Genomic DNA, 20,489 nt, shown 5'->3' with positions numbered 1-20,489 from the left:
ACATTGGTATTGTACATTCTCTGAGGTTGGATAAATGTCATACTTATTTTATAACTTTTCTTTCTGTACATGTTGGTGCTCCTTAGGACTTGGCCTTGGACCCCTTCTTTCTCTACACGTTCTCTCTAAGAGATTTTGTCCAGTCTCCTGACTTCAATGTGAAGATTCATAATTTAAACTTTCTAGCCAAGGCCATTTCTCCTTGCTCTATACTTATAATTACAACTGCCTACATGATATATTTGCTAGGATGTCACACAGACATTACAAATTTAACATGTCCAAATGAAAATGCTGCTTTCCTCTCCTCTCCCCTTGAAACCCATCTCTGCTCTGTTTTGCCTGCTCTTAGTTTAGCCATTATGGTTTTCTTTTGGATACTGTTTCCATGGTATATCTTCTTCTATTCTTATGTGGTCAACTTATGTATGTCTTTGAATTAATTTTTTTTAACAGTAGATCATTGGGTCATATTATTATTTCATTCATTTTGCCGATCTCCACTTTTTGTATCAAGGTGTTCAACCTATTTGCATTTAAAGTAATTATTGATAAGGTAGAATTTCCCCAGTTCTTTTTCTGTATGTCTTTTGTGTTCTTCTATTCCTCTATTATTTCCTTATTTTGTGTTAAATAGATGTTTTCTTGTATACCATTTTAATTCTCTTATTGTTTCCTTTACTATATTTCTGAGGCACTTTTATTTTATTTTATTTTTTGGTTTTTCAATTACAGTTGCCCCATTTTTCCCCATTGCTCTCCCCCACCCAGCCCAACTCTACTCCCACAATCATATCCCTCCCCGTCGTCCATGTCCATGAGTCTTTTATACACGTTCCTTGACAAAACCCTTCCCTTACTTATCCCCCTTCTCTCCCTCCCTCCTCCCCCCTATTGACTGCTATTCTGCTCCTTGTCCTATTTAGTTTGTTTGTTTATGTTGTTCTTTAGTTTCCTGTATTAGGTGATATCATATGGTATTTTTCTTTCTTTGCCTGACTTATTTCACTAAGCATAATTCTCTCTAGTTCCATCCATGTTGTCGCAAATGGCAGGAATTCCTTCTTTCTCTCTGCTGCATAGTATTCCATTGTGTAAATGTACCACAGTTTTTGGATCCACTCATCTACAGATCAGCACTTAGGCTGTTTTCAGTACTTAGCTATTGTAAACAGGGCTGCTATGAACATAGGGGTGCATAAGTTCTTTTGAATTAGGGTTTTAGGATTTTTCGGGTATAATCCTAGCAGTGGAATCGCTGGTTCAAAAGGAAGTTCCATTTTTAGTTTTTTGAGGTAATTCCATACTGTTTTCCATAGTGGCTGCACCAGTCTGCATTCCCACCAACAGTGCAGTAGGGTTCCCGTTTCTCCACATCCTCGCCAGCATTTGTTGTTTGTTGATTTGTTGATGATGGCCATTCTGACAGGTGTAAGGTGGTATCTCATTGTGGTTTTTATTTGCATCTCTCTGATGGCCAATGATGTTGAGCATTTTTTCATGTGTCTATGGACCTTCTGTATGTCCTCTTCGGAGAAGTGTTTGTTCAGTTCCTTTGCCCATTTTTCAATTGGGTTGTTTGCTTTTTGATGTTGAGTCGTATAAGCTATTTATATGTTTTGGAGATCAGTCCCCTGTCTGTGATGTCATTGGCAAATATATTTTCCCATATGGTTGGTTCCCTTTTTAATTTTCTGATGTTTTCTTTTGCTGAGCAGAAATTCTTTAGTTTGATATAGTCCCATTTGTTTATTTTTTTCCTTTATTTCTCTTGCCTTAGGAGATGTATCCGTGAAAATATTGTTATGTGGGATATCTGAAATTTTCCTGCTTATGTTTTTCTCTAAAATTTTTATGGTGTCACGGCTTACATTTAAGTCTTTGATTCATCTTGAGTTTATTCTCATGTGTGGTGTAAGTTGGTGGTCTAGTTTCATTTTTTTGCACATCCCTGTCCAGTTCTCCCAGCACCATTTGTTAAAGAGGCTCTTCTCACTCCATTTTATGTTCCTTCCTCCTTTATCAAATATTAGTTGACCATAGAAGCCTGGGTTTATTTCTGGACTCTGTATTCTGTTCCACTGATCTATATGTCTGTTTTTATGCCAGTACCAGACTGTTTTGATCACAGTGGCTTTGTAGTATTGTTTGATGTCTGGTCTGAGGCATTTTCTTAATGATTGTTCTGGAGATTGGAATTAACATCTTTACTTTAAATAATTGAGTTTGGGTTGATTCTAGCTTAATTTCAGTAATATACAAAAACTATGTTCCAATATATCCCTGTTTCCCCCTCCCCTTTGTACCATTATTGTTGTACAAATTACATTTTTATAAGATGTAAAACCAAGAATTGTAGGCTTCACTTGAATTTACTGTTTATTATGCCATGTATGTTATAATATGTTTTAACAAATCTCCCTTTTAATCTCCTTTTTTTTTTTTTTGCCCATTACTACATGTGGAGGATATTGGTAATGAGGGGTAAACTTTACAATTTTCTCCAGAGTTGCAGAATATTGAAATAGTATTGCATCTGAGTTAGAGGAAAGTTGAACATTACTCAGAGATTTTTGGAACTGGAGCCAGATATAGTAACTGATGAAACTTTGAGATGCTCCCCATTTTGGAGGGAGGATGAGCCTATATTCAGTTGTGGGTACTTCAGCTGTATTATGTTAAGTGGGAGCAATTTGGGGTACAAAGTGAATACATGTAAAGACGAATGTACGCAGACTTTGAGCAAAGTGGAAGACTTTAGTGGGCATTTAATACTGGGAGCAATAACATTAGAATACCTTTTCTATGCAAGGATTATCTCTCGCTGTGAGTCTTGGTAAGAGACAGGGCTCTAGGGTTCTCCCATAGGATGCTTCCATCACAATGTTAAATCTTAAAGAGGGTGATGCAGGGGCACCGAGAATGTTGAGAAATTATTTACAGAAGTAACAGTAGCATCAAGTGTCCATTGAAACTGGTGACATGCCAAGAGTGACTTCGTACCAGACTTCCTATGAAGTGATTTTTGGATATACAATCAATTCTCATTATTCATGGATCTTGTATTTGTTAATTTACTTACTCTCTAAAACTTATTTGTAACTCTAGAATCAATACTCACAGTCATTTGCAGGCATACACATAAGCAGAGTGGCAAAAAATTTGAGTTATCTAATGCGCATGTTTACAGTTGAGGTCAAACAAGGTTACATTCTGCCTTCTTGTTTCAAGTCTTATCCTGTAAACAAATGTTCTTTCTGGGGTATATTTAGTGCCACATTTTTCACATTTTTCTGTTTTTTTGCTGGTAATTTCACTGTTTAAAATGGCACCCAAGCATAGTGCTGAAGTGCTGTCTAGTGTTTCTAAGCACAAGATGACTGTGATGTGCCTTAGAGAAAACTTACATGTATTTGGTGAGCTTGTGCTGTTGGCTGTGAGTTCAATGTTAATGCATCAATGATATATATTCAAACAGGTACCGTTACACAGAAACACACATGAAGAGATTTTACTGAAGAGGATATATGGATGGCACATAGCATATGAAAAGACATTCAATATCTTTAGCCACCCTTAAAGTTCTGAAAGGAGTCACATCTCAGATTGTTTCAGAATCCTAAGTTCTTGCTCCACATTGAAGAAAACAAAACTATAACTCGCACATAATTCATTGTGAGTATGGTTTATTTAAGAAAAATAAAGCAGAAGGCCAATTAGTGGAAACATACACAAAGAAAAGGTCTTGGTCTTAAATAAAGTTTGGTGAATAAATGTACGTTTACATGTTTTCACATAAAATAAATATTTTAATATATTAATGTATCATTTCTATGACTCCCTGCCTTATTGTCTTTTTCCGTTAGCTGGCTGACTACGGTTGTAATTGCATCAGATAAGAGAGCTTCTGTTCTACCAAATCCTTCTTTAGAAATCTTGTCTTAATATGCAAGGTTTTCAATAATTTTGTACCTATATTCTTTGTCTTCCTCTAAAATTTGACATTTTATATAGCTGCTGCCCAGAGCCTTAGAGTTTTGCTCCCATAGAACACATAGACAAATTAATGGTGCATTAGTCATCACATCATATCATTTTGAGCTTTGGGAGGACTTCGTTTCGTTTCGGCAGCCGTCCGTCTCGAGAGACGATGGTGTAGCTTCTTAAGAGTGTATCTGCACCGCCGAGAATGGCTGTGCAGTCCGACTCGGGAGTGACACGGTATCTGTCTCCTCCCGTGTTGAATCGACATCTTGCGATGACGCTGGAGTGTCCTCTCCAGTGAAGCTGAAGCTACAGAGCCTGGGCAGGGTGATATGGAGGGTCTGCTGTTGCCCATGCAGCAGACCCCCCCTCTCTTCGCAGCTGAAGGATCCAAGGGAAAGACGGAGTCAATACAGCTTGGCTTCAGGTGCGCCGCAGGAGTTGCCGGTGTTGACTACAACGTCAAACCGCCTTAGGGACTCCGGCTCCGGATTTTCTGTCGGGGTTTACTCCCTTAGCCTTTCCCCTGAAGAGGTATGCCGCAAGGCAGCGGAGGTTTTTTGGAGTCAGAGTTTTCCTTCTCTTGGGAGGACTAATATGATTACAAATAGACAAGAATACTTGAGTAGCGTGTCCATGGGAACCGTGTGATGATTATGCACATTATTCCCTTTCCTTTTGTTCCCTTTACACTTAAGGTTGCTGTTTAGCACAAACATTCTGGAACTGGCTCTAAAATGTGACAGCATCATCTGGGAAGAGCCTCCATTTTGGGTTTCTGTGGCATGTTTTATTTCGTAATTTTTTTAAATACAGAAAGTACAAAGAGTATAACAAACACCCCATACACTCAGGGTTATTGATTGTTAACATTTTATTACATCTACCTCAAATCTGTGTTTTGAGAAGCAATTTTAAAATCAATTAAGCAATTAAGTCAAAGTATCCTTTGTCCACCCATCCTCAATCTTGTTCCCCTCTTTCCACCCAGACACAAACACTACTGTGAATTTAGTGTTCATGTTTTAATAATACTTACATACATTTATGTCTTTATAAACAATAAAGTATTTCACCATGCACTTTTTAATTTTATAGGAGTAGTTTCAGACTCGTCGTCGTCGGCAGCCGTCCGTCTCGAGAGACGATGGTGTAGCTTCTTAAGAGTCTATCTGCACCGCCGAGAATGGCTGTGCAGTCCGACTCGGGAGTGACACGGTATCTGTCTCCTCCCGTGTTGAATCGACATCTTACGATGACGCTGGAGTGTCCTCTCCAGTGAAGCTGAAGCTACAGAGCCTGGGCAGGGTGATATGGAGGGTCTGCTGTTGCCCATGCAGCAGACCCCCCCCCCTCTCTTCGCAGCTGAAGGGTCCAAGGGAAAGACGGAGTCAATACAGCTTGGCTTCAGGTGCGCCGCAGGAGTTGCCGGTGTTGACTACAACGTCAAACCGCCTTAGGGACTCCGGCTCCGGATTTTCTGTCGGGGTTTACTCCCTTAGCCTTTCCCCTGAAGAGGTATGCCGCAAGGCAGCGGAGGTTTTTTGGAGTCAGAGTTTTCCTTCTCTGATGTGCCCTGACTGGAAGATCGAACCAGCGACACTTAGCTCGCAGGCCGACGCTCAATCCACTGAGCCAAACCAGCCAGGGGAATATATATATATATATATATATATATATATATATATATATATATATATATATATATATATATATGTAATTGCATATGTAACTCAGTCTTATGTTTTTGAAACAGCAAAAAATTAGAAATAACCTAAATAAATGTCCCTTAATAGAGGCTATTTGTATATGTATTTATAATAGACATTATATTGCAACTTGATTCTTTCACTCAAATATTGATAATACATATCAATATAGTTTATTTTTAGTCACTGTATAGTATATAATTGTAGGAGTACACCACAGTTTGTTTACCCATTCAGTTACTGAAGGAAATTTACACATTATACAATTTTACACAGTTACAATTCTGCAATGAACATCTTAGTACATTTTCCTTGTGCACATATTGGAGAATTTCTTTAGGGAAAATAAATGGAAGTGAAATTACTGTAAAATATGGTAATAAACCTTTTATATTATTAAATGCTTACAAAAGTGTTTGTTTCCATTTACATTTCCACAAGCAGTACACAAGGCTTTCTGTTGTTCTCATATCCTGTATCAGAAGACTTAAAATTTTTGTCAATGTGATAAATGTGAAATAGTTTTTCATTGTTTTAATTTATATTCTCTTGATAGTGAGGTTGAGGGTTATTTTCATTTCAATTTCTTTCCTTTTACACAATAGCATTTGTATATACTTTACTTCTTTCTCTGTTGAAATTTTAAATCATTTTTTTACTTTCAATTACAGTTGACATACATTATTACAGTATTCTCAGATAACACCCCAGTGATTAGACATTACATAACTTAAAAGTGATCATCCTGATAAATCTTGCACCCATCTGACACCATACATAATTTATTACTCTACTATTGACTATATTCCCTATGTTTTACTTTACATTTCCATGACTATTCTGTAACAACAAACTAGTACTTCTTAATCCTCTCACCTTTTTCTCTTTTTACCCCTAACCTGCCTCCCATCTGGCAACCATTAAAATGTTTTCTGTATCTACGATTCTGTTGTGCTTGTTCATTTATTTTGTTTTTTTAGTTTCAATTGTTGATAGATATTTATTGCCATCGTATTGTTTTGTTTTTTTTTTCTTCTTCTTAAAGAAAACCATTTAACAATTCTTGTAATACTGGTTTGGTGGTGATGAACTTCCTTAACTTCTTCTTGTTTGGGAAGTTCATTATCTGTCCTTCGATTCTAAATGACAGACTTGATGGGTGGAATAATGTTGATAGGTCCTTGTTTTACATCACTTTGAATATTCCTGGCCAATCTTTTCTGGCCTGCAGTTTCTTTTGAGAAATCAGCTGAAAATCTTATGGGAGTTCTCCTGTAGCTGACTAACTTCTTTTCTGTTGCTGCTTTTAAGATTCCCTCTTTATCTTTAACCTTTGGCATTTTAATTATGATGTATCTTGGTGTGGGTCGCTTTACATCCATCTTGTTTGGGACTCTGTGCTTTCTGGACTTGCATGTCTATTTCCTTCACCAAATTAGGAAAGTTTTCTTTCATTTTTTTTTTTTAATAGATTTCCATTTTCTTACTCTTTCTCTTCTCCTTCTGGTACCTTTATGATGTAAATGTTGGACCTCTTGATTAGTTGTTTTTTGCTTCCTTATGTTCCAAATCATTGAATTGATTCTCAGCTTCATCCACTCTATTGTTGTTTCCCTGTAACTTATTATTTTTTAAAAGCACATTTTATTGACTATGTTGTTACAGTAGTCTCAGTTTTTTCCCCTTTGCTCCACTCTGCCCAGTACCCTACTCCCCTCCAGCAATCCCACCCCCCTTAGTTCATGTCCATGGGTCATTCATATAAGTTCTTTGGTTTCACCTTTTCCTATGTTAAGCTTAACTTCCCCCTGTCTATTTTGTACGTACCAATTATGCTTCTTAATCACTGCACCACTTCTCCATTTCTCCCCCTTCTCTCTCCCAGCTGATAACCTTCCACACCTATGATTCTGTTTCTATTCTGGTTTGCTTAGTTGGATTTTGTTTTTATTTTTTAGATTCAGTTGTTGATAGTTATGAGTTTGTTGTCATTTTAGTGTTCATAGTTTTGATCTTCTTTTTCTTAAATAAGTCCCTTTAACATTTCATACAATGATGGCTTGGTGATAATGAACTCTTTTAGCTTTACGTTGTCTGGGAAGCACTTCATCTGCCCTTCCATTCTAAATGATAGCTTTGCTGGATAGAGTAATCTCAGTTGTAGGTCCTTGCTTTTCATCACCTTGAATACTTTTTGCCAGTCCCTTCTTGCCTCCAAAGTTTCTTTTGTGAAATCAGCTGATAGTCTTATAGGCACCCCTTTGTAGGTAACTCTCTGCTTTTCTCTTGCTGCTTTTAAGATTTTCTCTTTATCTTGAACCTTTGGCATTTTAATTATGATGTGTCTTGGTGTGGTCCTTTTTGGGTCTAGCTTGTTTGGGACTCTCTGTGCTTCCTGGACTTGTATGTCTATTTCCTTCGCCAAATACGGGAAGATTTTCTTCATTATTTTCTCACATAAGCTTTCAATTTCTTGCTCTTCCTCTTCTCCTGGCACACCTATGGTTCAGATGTTGGTACATTTAAAGTAGTCCCAGAGGTTCCTAAGCCTCTCCTTATTTTTTTTCAATTCTTGTTTCCTCATTCTGTACTGGGTAACTGTTTTTTTCTTCCTTATGTTTCAAATCATTGATTTGAACACCAGTTTCCTTCCCTTCATCATTGGTTTTGCATGGATTTTCCTTCGTTTCATTTAGCATAGCCTTCACTTCTTCCCTTATGCATCTGCGATACTCAGGCATATCTGTAAAGTCTGTGAGCATCTTTATCACCAGTATTTTGAATTCTGTGTCTTTTAGGTTGGCTGTCTCCTTGTCCCTTAGTTCTCCCACTGGAACCTTGATCCGTTCCCCCTTTTCAGTCATACTTCTCTGTCTTTTCATCTTGACAGGCTCCTGTGTTTGTTTACCTCCGCATCGCAGGTAGAGCTGTCACACCTCTTATGTTATAGGGGGCGGAGCCTTAGGTATTCATCAGTATGGGTGACTGGTTTCACCACATTGTGGTGCTGTATGTGGGGGAGGGGTCTGAGAGGAACAATGCTGCTTGCTCAGCACTTGCCCCTTTTCCAGGCACTTCTCCCATTTTCTTATGGGACTGGCGCCTCTCTAGCTGTTGCCCTGGCTGTTGTTCCCAGAGTGGGTGGGTCTATGGACCTTCTAGGACCATGAGGGCCCTTTAAACAATAGGTTTCTTCCTCTGCCCCATCCCCCACTGGTTTGCATAGTCAAAAGCAATGATTTTCTCTGGTGCTGGGACTGTGAGCTATAGGATCTCGTCAGGAGCTGGGAACACTCCCCAGGTGTCCATCCTCACTTTTTAAAATGTGTGACTGTGCTTTCCGCTGGCCTGCCGCTGCCACTACTGCTGCAGCTGTCACTGCTGCCACCACATTGCATCCTTTCCACCCTGGCTCCGCCCCTCCTACCTGTCTGGATGAATATTTCTTCTTTATATCTTTGTTTGTCGAACTTCCATGCAGCTTGATTTTCTGGAACTTCTGGCTGTCTCTAGTTTTGAGGTAGTTGTATTTCTTCTTAATTGTGGAGGGAGACCCAGCATGTCTGTCTAGACCTCCATCTTGGCCGGAAGTCCTTTGTAACTAGTTCTTTAGTTCAATTAGTGTTTCCTTCACTTCTGACTGGATCTTTTTTATGCTGTTGAGGACATCACTAAGTTCCTTAAGCATCTTATAACCAGTGTTTGGAACTCTGCACCTGATAGATTGTATATCTCCATTTTGTTTATCTCCTTTCTGGAGTTTTGACCAGTTCTTTCATTTGTACCATGTTTCTTTGTCTCCTCATTTTGGCAGGCTCCCTGTGTTTGTTTCTGTGTATTAGGTAGAGCTTCTATGACTTCCTGTCTTGGTAGCATGACCTAATGTAATAGGTGTCCTGTAGGGCCTAGTGGCACAGGCTCCCCTATCACCTAAACTGGGTACTCAAGGTGCGCCCTTCATATGGGTTGGGTACACCCTCCTCTTGTAGTTGAACTTTGGTTGCTGTTGGCAGATCAATGTGAGGGATTTACCCAGGAGAGTCAGCTGCAAGGACTGGATGTGACCACTGACCACCACATTCTGTCCTTAGAGGATCAGCTATGCATGGGCAGGCTGGTGGTGCTCCAAAGTGGTCTGTAACTGTCCACTGGGTGTGCTGGCCCTGTGGTTTACCTGATGGTGCACGCCAAGGTCAGCATCCACCTGTTTTTTGTTGTTGTTGTTGTTGTTGTTTTTGTCATTTGTTTGTTTTTGCCCAGGCCACCCTGCCTGAGCTATAAAGCAATCTGAGATGGCTGCTACTTGTGCTGGGCTTGGAGATCCCCAGGTGAAGCCAAGCTGTGAATCTAAGCTGGCTGCTACTAGTGCCAGGCCTGGGGCTTAATGAAGCCAGTTGTTTCTTATTTGATAGACTTTACAAAGTTGTGAAGCATGAGTCAAGATCAGCCATTCATATGGAAAAGAAGCTTGGGTGGGCCCCTAAGTTGGGTGGGGCAGAATCTGTGGGGATCTCCAAGGTGGGTCAAACAGTGTTAACTAGATTAATGCAGTCTCAGATATGGCACCAGCTTACCGGCTCTGTGGGGAGAGGGTTTAGAAAAAGGACAATGAACGGCCTCTGCTCTCCTTGATGCCAGACATGTCAGTTACTCCCTGTATGCCACTGATGCTTTTCAAGCTGCTGCCCCAGTGCTGGAGCTCAGAGGGAGTGTGAGTAGGTGAGTCCATGTGTGGGTTCTTTAAGAGGAACTGCGTGGGGGTCTAGCTGTTTTTCCCAGCAAGTCAATTCCCATTGGTTTTTCCAGCCAGAAGTTGTGAGGACTTATCTTTCTGGCATTGAAACCCTGGCCTGGGTATGAGGTTGGGACTCCTCACTCCCAAGGTATCCCTCCCAAATTTCTATCCACCACACATGGGTATGTGTGGGATCAGCCTGTTCCACATCTGCACCTCTCCTATGTGGATGGATGTGGTTTCTTTAATTCCGCAGTTGTCAGACTTCCATTCCACTTGATTTTTGATGGTTCTGAGTGATGGTTGTTCTATATTTTAGTTGTAATTTTTATGTGGTTTTGTGAAGACACGAGCCATGTTTGCCTACATCACCATCTTCACTGGAAGAGTTTTAGCTCTTAATTTAGGTCTTAGATTCATTTTGAGTTAATTTTTGTCAATGGTTTAAGATATGGGTCCAACTTCATTGTTTTGTGTGTGGATATCCAGTTTTCCGGTACCACTTTTTGAAAAGACTTTCCTATCCCCACTGAATGGGGATAGTGCCCTTTGTCAAAAATCATTTGACCTCATGTGTGTGGGTTTATTTCTGGGCTCTCTATTTGATTTCATTGGTCTATATGTCTGTCTTTATGTCAATACTATATTGTTTTGATTACTGTAGTTTGAGGTAAGCTTTGAAAGCAGGAATGTGAGTCCTTCAATTTTGTTCTTCTTTTTCAAGATTGTTTTGGCCATTTTAGTTCTCTTAAGATTCATATGAATTTTGGGGTGGATTTTTCTGTTTCTACATAAAATGTCACTGGGGTTGGTTTCTGTCCATTAATTTTGTCTATTTGAATGAACCATGTTTTTCTGTTCTTTGTATTCCTTGGAATTTTTGTCATTGTTGAAAACTGGGCATTTGATTATTATAATATAGTAACTTTGGAAATCAGATTCTCCCCCCTTCCCCAGGGTTTGCTGTTTTTTTCTTTTTTGTTTTTTGTTATTGTTGAAGGTTATGGTAGTTTGTGTGTTTTTATACCTTTCCAAATGTTTTTCAAAGACTATTCCTTGTTGTGTGTGCTCACTGATGTTTCTGTCCCTTCAGCATTTGTTCAGCTAATTTTTTGACTCAGATTGCCTTGAACTGCAGGAAGGCAATCTGTTTATTTAAACAGATTAAAAAAGAGAGATCAACCACATCTCCTAACCTTTGCAGACTGGCTCTCTGCTGAGGCAGTCCTTACAGATAAGTTATGTTTGCTCTGGGGTTTGGTACCTCCTGAGGTAAAAGTTCAAGGTTTTCTTAAGTCATTTGTGAGCACACCTGAGCAAATGTGTGGCCTTCTAAATTCTTCATATAGGTGGCCATCTTTTGAAAGCCTCTTTCCTTTACTTCTTTAAGCAAGGTATCTTTGAGTTCTTTAAACGTATTTATAATTAATGGCCAATATGAAATCCTGGTGTATTAAATCTTATATCTGGCCCCTCTCACAGGCAATTTCTGTTGTCTGAGTTTTTTCCTTTGTATGGTCACATTTTCATGTTTCTTTGTACATCTCACTTTTTGTTGTTGTTGTAAATTGGACATTTTAGGTAATATCTTGTAGCAACTTTGGATACTGATTCCCCTCCCCTCTCTCCAGTGCTGGTTTTTATGGCTATATGTGTGTACTGGCTTGGCTAAACAAGTTTAGTGAAGACTATTTCCCCCACAATGTGAAAACTTCAGGTGTTGCCCCGCAGGGTTCTCAGCCTCCAGCATGTGACCAATCCCTTTGGGATGTCAGGGCTTTCAGCAGAAATTGTTTTGACTCTTTCCCAGACTTCTCTGTTAAACTACCCACCTCATTTTATATCACACAGAGTTGTCAGTCTCCACTAATTACTGACTAATTGCTCTATTTTGTTTGACAATGTCCTGGGGCATAATTTGCTCCATAGTCAGGTCTACTAACTTTTGTATAGGGGTAGTTTTTGAGGCCAGACTTTGAGGTTCTTTAGGATCCCAGCAGGGCTCTTCTTAGCTATACATATTATTCCCCTGGTTCTGTTTAGTGAACTAGCTAGCCTATGATTTAGCTAGTTGTTCTTAATTAAGAGGAGCTATTGTTTTCAAAAGTGCTCTTAGGCTTGAACTTCCCCTGTTTCGAATAAAGTCAGTGCTGTTGGGGTTAGCTCTGGAGCTCCTGTACTTAGCCTCTATCCCTGAGAAAAATCTCTGAGCCACTAATCTGTGTCCTGAGCAGGGCAGTAGACTTGTCTTCTTAGCTTGCCTCTCTCAGTGCGGAATTTTTCCCCTATGAGTGAGTTTGGATAGGGTTGATTGGGCCACCTGTATGCATGGCCTATCATGCCTTGGGTAGAGCATCTGCCCTGTGAGTAGGGGGCTAGATGGAAAAAGAGAGCCCCCTGCCTCTTGATTGCACTCATCATGAATTTAGCCTCCTCAACTCAGACTTGAAAGGGATGAGAAAGGCTGGTGGTCTGCCCTTCCAGGTGAGATATGGTAATTGTTGTATGAGTGCTGAAGAGAGAGGGAGCCCCAACTTCTTGGCCACACCCACCCAGAGTAAAGCCTCCTTCAAACTGAGTGGGGGAGGGAGGGAAGAGGGAGTGGGTCACAGCTCAAAAGATACAGACTGTCACTGTTCTTACCAGTGCTAATAGATTTTTCTCTTGAATGAATGGCTCTTCATTTTATGTATGCCCTTAGGACAATTTCCAGAAATTTTATTTTATTATTATTACTTTTAAAGATTTTATTTATTTATTTTTAGAGAGAGGGGAAAGGAGGGAGAAAGAGAGGGAGAGAAACATCAATGTGTGGTTGCCTCTCGCGCACCCCCACCTGGGGATCTGGCCTGCAACCCAGGCATGTGCCCTGACTGGGTTATGAAACCAGCGATCCTTTGGTTCACAGGCTGGCGCTCAATCCACTGAGCCACAGCAGCCAGGGCTCCAGAGATTTTAAATGGTTGTTTTTAAAAACCATTTTCACCAGTTTTGTTTGTATGCTAGGGAGGGGGTTCATGGAGCTCCTTACTCTGACATCCTAGAAGAGGACTCTATGTCGTAGGCAATAGTTTTTTTAAGATACAAGAGACTCAAACATGTTTAAAAGCTGAGTCAGTAGAAAGGGGATAGGCTGATGATATAAGAGGGAAAGAGGTAACTGACTAATGAAGGTTCCTGATGAGGTCGCAGGAAGTAGTAATAGAACACTGGTGGAAAGATTATTCACTGGGAAAAGGGCAACTCCCTCTGACAGGAGGGAAGGAGTGAGGGAAGGACAGGTGGGGGTGCTCATGAGTTTTTAGGTAGTTTGTGACAAGAAGTTGAAGTGGTGTCTTCCATTTTCAATGAAGTAGGAAGTGAGGCAAGGGTAAGGGTTACAAAGAGATGTGCAAGGACTGAGAAGAACGGGGGCTTGGCCAAACTGTTGTGGAAGATTTGGGATAGAATTTCATATTTCTCTGCCTCCAGAGGGAGATGCTTAGAAACATGTGCATATAGATAAGCCTCTCAATGTCTTATGATATTGCAGATGAATCTCTGGTCCTGGATATTTGCTGAGCTGGCTACAAGATCAACTTCTCTGGAATTTAAGTCCACGACAAATGTCTGTTTAGACATGTCTATGTGCCGACTTTTATCCAGAAAATTGAAACTTGGGAATTTTGCTACCCTACCTCTTCCTGCTATAGCTGTCAGGAAGCTTAGAGGCAAACTGAGGCCCCAAACTCCTGAGGCACCTGCTTACGTACATTCCCTTGACTTCCTTCCTTTCAGAGGTCTTTGTTCTGTTTTTATCCCCACAGGACTGGCTCTACCCTCTGTTTTAACCTTTAAGGAGCAGGGGGCGGGAGTTGCCATTTTTAGCTGAGGGTGTAAGAGTGCATGCTCCAAGGGCTCAGATGCTGCCTGTGAGGCCCTGGAGAATGGTTCACACTCTCTAAGCCTCAGTTTCCCCATCTGCAGCACAGGAAGGATAGTAGCTCCTCTTTCATAGGCAGCATTGTAAGGATTAGGTGAGACTTATGTAAAGCATTTGGCACCATACTTGGACCTTAGCGATTGCTCAATAATGCTAACGACTGCAGTTATCATCAAATCTTTGCTACTCTGCACCAGTGATTTGCAGGGAGGAATTTTCTCAATTCTCACCATAGTCCTGGGCCACAGATGGCATCTCCTCATTGTGCAGATGGGAACAGTGAGGCAGAGCATTTGAGTGATTTGCCTGCATCCCCACCTTAGGGGAAGGTCAAAGCTGGGATTGGAACCCATGTCCGTGTGTCCGTCTCTCCTCTGCGTGTACCACACTGTCACTCTGGATTAACAGGGTCAAATTAGGCAGGAACTCCAAGCTCAACAGCTTGGTGAGGGCAGCTACGTGATATGGGTGCGTTCTCTGTGTCCACTTATCTCTCAGAGGAGGTGGGTAGGCCAGGTCAGTGGTTCTCTGGCCAGACATCACGTTCACCTGCAAACTAGTCAGAAACAGGTTCTTGGGCCACTCCCCAACCTACCGAAGTGGACTCCAGAGGGTAGGGCCCAGGAATCTGTATTTCTAACATAGTGATCCTGATGTAGCCAGTTTGGCCTTCAAATACCTCTAGTTGGAATCTGAGCAAGGCTGGCAGTCAGGACATCTCTCAGTCTCACGGTGCTTGAGATGATATTGTCAAGGACATCCAGCACTTTATACTGTCTTCCCACTGTCCTTCCATTCTCAGTGGTGTTTCCAGAGGAAAGCAGATTTGGTCAGTGTTACTTCCACAATACCTGACAGAATAAATAGGGCAAGTTTCACAGAGCAACTCCCTCCATTGTCCCTCATTCACACTTATTTACTGATTCATTCATGCAGTTACTTATATTATTGTACATTCACCCACTCTTGTCTTTACTCATTCATTTCCTTTTTCACTCACATTCACTCTCTGTGTCAATTAGAATGCTCCCCCAAACAGATGGCACACTCAATGGTAATGTGAAGATAAAGTAGTAAGACATAATTTTCAGAGGTGTGAACAAGGTTAAGGAAACCCACCAGGGTTGGGTAGATCCTGTGGACAGCATCAACAGAAAGCTCTTTCCACCCCAAGAATGGAGGGGTCAAGGAAAGGGAGCAGTTGTAAGAAAGTGGCCAGATTTATAACCATGGGGGAGGGAACTTGGGAACTTGGGCACATCCAAAGCACAACCCAGTAGATGGGGGAGCATGGGAATAAATAACCGAAACTCACACTGACCACCCCCCATTGCGTGCCAATGTCTCTTGTTGGCAGAACAAGGGAGCCCAGACTATACAATCAACAAAAGTCAGCCTCCTAGGGCACAGAATGGGATGGACCTGGGTGGAGAGACGATCTAGAGGAACAGATGGGGAGGAACAAAGAGAGAACCAACTTCAGCCCCAAGCTGCACTGGCTCTTTTGTGCAGGCCCACATCAAGATCTGTGACGAGAGCATGCAGTATGTAGTGACCCAAGTACAACACTGCAGCGAGTGTCACACACTACTACCTCAGGAACATCCACGTCACACCCCACTCCGTCTATCTATGATGGCATAGTGAGAGTGAACACAGCTAAGAGGATACATCAAGGGTGACTGCAGCCTCTCAGCCCAGGGAAAGTAAATAAAGAGATCCGATGCTCCTGCCCCACGGTCTGGTCCAGGAAGCCTTCCACTGACCTCTCCTGACCCCAGGCACATCACCATGCCCTGAGCTCCATCTCTCCCAGTACTGGCCCATCTCTGACTCCATGGCATGAGTCCCTTCTATCCAGCCAAGCATAGTGACCTGCACATTATGGGTGCTGGCTCAATAAAAGGACACATTCTCTCCAGGGTTCAGCCCTGTGCCTGGGCTTTCTTAGCACAGGTCCTTGCTGGGGGCGGGGGGATTGCTTGTGGATGGAACAAGTGGGAAGTGGGGTACAGGACAAAAGGAGCACCCTCTTTTATGGGACTGTTGTGCACAGTCACGGTGCCATCTACTTCCGTGTGTGTGGCCTCGTTTAATCTTCACAGCAGCTCTGTGGGCTGGGCAGTACTGTCACCAGTTTATGGATGAGGAGGCTGAGGCTCAGACAGGAGCAGAGAGCGGCCCCAGGTAGGTCACACACAGCTGGAGCCAGAATGAAAACCAGGCCTGCCCCTCAACAGGCAGGACACCTCACCAGAAGGCTGTCCTCAGGGCTCCTCCCTTTCTGTTGCTTTCAGACTGCAGCATCCTCTCCAGGTAGACTCTGACCTCTGACTCTCACCCCTCTTACTCCTTAGAGCAGAGTCAGAGGCCACAGAGGCATCAACCCCACCTCGTGGCACCACCTGTGGCCAGGGATCTCTTGGCTGGGGCTGGCCACGGCCTTGCCCACATAGCTCAGCACCCAGTTTGCACATGTGGCCATCTCCACATGGCGTGCCTCCCTCTGCATAAATGTGAGCGTGTGCGTGCACCACCCGGCCCAACCTTCACGCTCATGGGCACAGTGCACCATGCATGTTCCCACTGACTGTCACCCACATCAGTCACAGCAGCTCTCCCCTACTGTGTGCTAGGGAGTGCTCTGGGTGCTCCCCATCCACTTTCTGATCTCCACTCACAGAGACCAGGCTGGGCGAGCTCATGCTGTTCACATCTCACTGGAAGAGAGGGGCAGGCATGCATCCCAGGGCACATGGGGACTGGGTAAGGGAGCTGGAGCTATTTAGCGCCATCACCTACTTCCCAGTCAAGGGTTCCTTCCACCAGAGCACACTGACTGCTGGCTCAGAATCCATTATTAGAACGTGTGTACACAATGCCCATATTTGTACATAGAAATGTGTGCCTATATCTATGCATTTGTGCAGATGTTCCTCACACACCATCTGTGACTAATAACATGCCTGTTCGCAGAGGGAGAGTGAATCCTTTGCTCATCTGGGCTCCCACAGCCCTGCGTGGCTTCTCTCGGTGCTGTGATCGCTTCCCTCACTGCACAGATTGTGTCTTGAGAACAGGACACCCTGGAACTCAGTACTGGGTCATGAACGCTGTAGTTACTAATACACGTTTGTTGAATACATGGACATGCCTTATGAGTTGAGTGAGTGTGGCAGATTGGGATGCCACATTGAGCCTCTGGAGAGCCCTAACTGGAGAATCAAAGCACAAGCCTCTAGAGTTTTAGAGCAAAAGCCTTGCCCTTTGTCGGATAACTACTCCTTTTGAGAAACAATTCCTGGCACCTGATGAGCAATTTAACAAGATTAAATTACTGGCCCTGGTAGACTATGAGTGCCTAACCATGTGACCCCCAATGCCTATGCAACCTGAGCTGCCTGGTGATCCTGGCCTTGGTGCCATGTGATCCTCCAAGCCACAACATTGGGCAGGCAGTAACAACACTCCATCACCAAAGGGCGGTGATATAAATAAAGTCAGGGTGGAGCAGGTCCTAAAAGCACAAGTGAGCTATGGAAGGCTCACACTCCCATAGCACCTGCTCCTGCCGCATGGCTTTCTGTCCCTCAGCTCACACATAGGTCCTTGTGGCAAGTTCCCAATAACAAGCTTATGAAGAAGAAGAAAAACCCAGGAGAATGGTTTGCAGATGGTGCTGCATGGTAAGCAGGAACTCACTGGTAGTTGACAGCTGTTGTGTTACAGCCCCACTCAGGTGCTACTCTGATGGGAAGTAAGGAAGGGAAATCTTCCTAGGAGGCAAAACTCAGAGGCATGCATCAGGTTGATCTCTTTATCCACAAAGTGACCTGGCCAGGGATACTGGTCAATACCAATTAACATTCTGGCAGATGATCAGACTGGGAAGTAACAAGATTGGAGAACTGATAGCAAAAACAGTAATGCTACAAATTACCCCAAGAGCTCTCGTTATGTGCAAGGCACAGTCTAATTTCTTCATCTACATATACAGGAGGAGTAAGTGAGCAGATCTCCCAGGATGGCCTGAGTGTGAGAATATTTGTGTTCCATCTAAATGTTTACCGAGGGGAGCACGATAATTCACCCTGTGGAAATCTGTCAGTGCTTGTTTGACGAGTCGATGAACAAAATTGCCATAGTAGAAGGGGTAGGGATCACAGAGGGGTCCGACATAGATTTACCTGCACTTAGGTTGACCAGGCTACCAACACTGTTGAGTGCCCAGTTTCTTCACAGCAGAAACCCCAATATGTCACCACTCCCTGGGGAGACCAGCAGGTTCTTGGGTGGCAGAAGAATTACACTGGACCCTTTCCATCATGGAGTGGGCATCAATTCATCCTTTCTGAAATAATCACCCATTCTTTAATGGATTTGCCTTCCTTGCCTGCAGTGCTTTTTACCAACACCACCATCCTTAGACTTTCTAGTTACTTTATACCTTTTATGCACCATTGAAATATCCCACACAATATGGCTGGAGCATCAGGAAGACTAAAGATTAGATTGTAGGAAAAGAAAAATAGAAGCAATGTTTCAAAGACCTGTATTACAGGTGTTTCATCAGTTTGTAAGACATGAGTCTGAAATAGCTAGCATCTTGGTTCCTGAAAGATCTCTGAATCATGTGCAGTTATTTGGGAGACCCCGTCATGAGACAGGTGGAAGGGGAAAACCAGTCACAATATTTTCTCTAGCAACAAATGAGATGTGGAAATCAGGAGAAACTGAAGTGTACCAAATGGGTGATGCCAGTCGAAAGACAACATGTCACAGAATTTCAGTATTCTGACCTGGGCTCAGAGATGTGGCATATTCATATGTGAAAAGGGGTTTTTGAATTATGCAGAAGAGAGAGTAGACTACGGCAAATACATGAATAAAGGTAATGTGAGGTGACAAGTAACAACAATCATAGCTAATAATATTATATACCTGAGTTACCAGACAAAAGAGAAGCATAGAGTGGACCATTCTTTTTTGGCCAGTGTTTGGTACGTCTCATTTCCAAATCATGCATAGTGTCTATGACTTCTAAGGGCAAGAATTAAAATATTCTTTTATACATAAAAAAGAACTATCCATCAAAGTGAACACATTTCACAATGGAAGAGGTAAGTCAATTGTCTAATGTATATGGGCTTTCCTGTTCTTATCATATTTCTCTCTCTCTCTCCCAGGATTTATTCTACCTTGTTTATTCAGTCCAAATTTAATAATATTACTCTAGGGCTTGCATTCTCATGGGGTGTTGGGTAATCACCCCCAAACAACATTCTCAAGGTGTTTGACCATGGTAGAGTAGAGATAGGGTAGAAGCTAGAGAGTAATGAGTGGGTGAGACAGTGTTTTTGTTTTTAAACATTTTAATGAGATATAATTACATAGCATAAAATTCAGCTGCTTTAAGTATACAATTTAATAAATTTTATCCTGTCTATGGCATTGTACAACCATCACTACAATGCACTTCCGCAATATTTTCATCACTCTAAAAAGATCACTTGCATCCATTTTCAATCACTCCCTATCCTACTGCCACCTTCTGAAAAACACAAATCTATTTTCTGTACCTCTAGATTTGCCTTCTTTGGGGGGAAGAATTTTCATATAAATTGCACCATGCAATATGTGTTCTTTTGTGATTGGCTTCTTTCACTGAGCATAATATTTTTGAGATATTTTTTATGCTGTTGCATGTATCAGTCCTTGATTACTTCTTTATTATTGAGTTATATTTCATCAAATTTACTATATTTTTTTAAAGGCATTTATCAGTTGAATGACATTTTGGCTGTTTCCACCTTTTGGTGTTCTGAATAATGCTGCTATAGACATCCAAGCATAAACTTGTGTGGACATATGTTTCCATGTCTCTCGGGTAAATATATAGCAGTAGAATTGATGGGCCACGCGCTAAGTTTAATTTTGGCATTATATGAAACTGAAAGAATGATTTTTTGTTTTGTTGTTTTCAAATTCAAGAGACTTAAACATGTTTAAAGGCCAAGTCAAAGGAAAGAAAAGTCTGAACACACAGGAGGGAGGGAGAGGGGAAGTTGATAGATCAAGTTCCTGAAAAGATAGAGGAAAATTGGGGCACAGAACTCTTGTAGAAAGAGTAGTCGAGGAG

General features: G+C 41.9%; 1 pseudogene; it reads left to right on the top strand.

The window, feature by feature from the left end:
• Window positions 1-18,887: 18,887 nt before the first annotated feature.
• Window positions 18,888-19,378, top strand: LOC149991377 (single-stranded DNA-binding protein, mitochondrial pseudogene; annotated as a pseudogene).
• Window positions 19,379-20,489: the final 1,111 nt, after the last annotated feature.

Source organism: Furipterus horrens, unplaced genomic scaffold, assembly GCF_987537825.1.
Source record: "Furipterus horrens unplaced genomic scaffold, mFurHor1.1.pri manual_scaffold_17, whole genome shotgun sequence".
In the NCBI taxonomy this organism is placed as follows: Eukaryota; Metazoa; Chordata; class Mammalia; order Chiroptera; family Furipteridae; genus Furipterus; species Furipterus horrens.
Note: the sequence above shows the minus strand (reverse complement) of the source record. Positions and strands in the feature narration are given on the sequence as shown.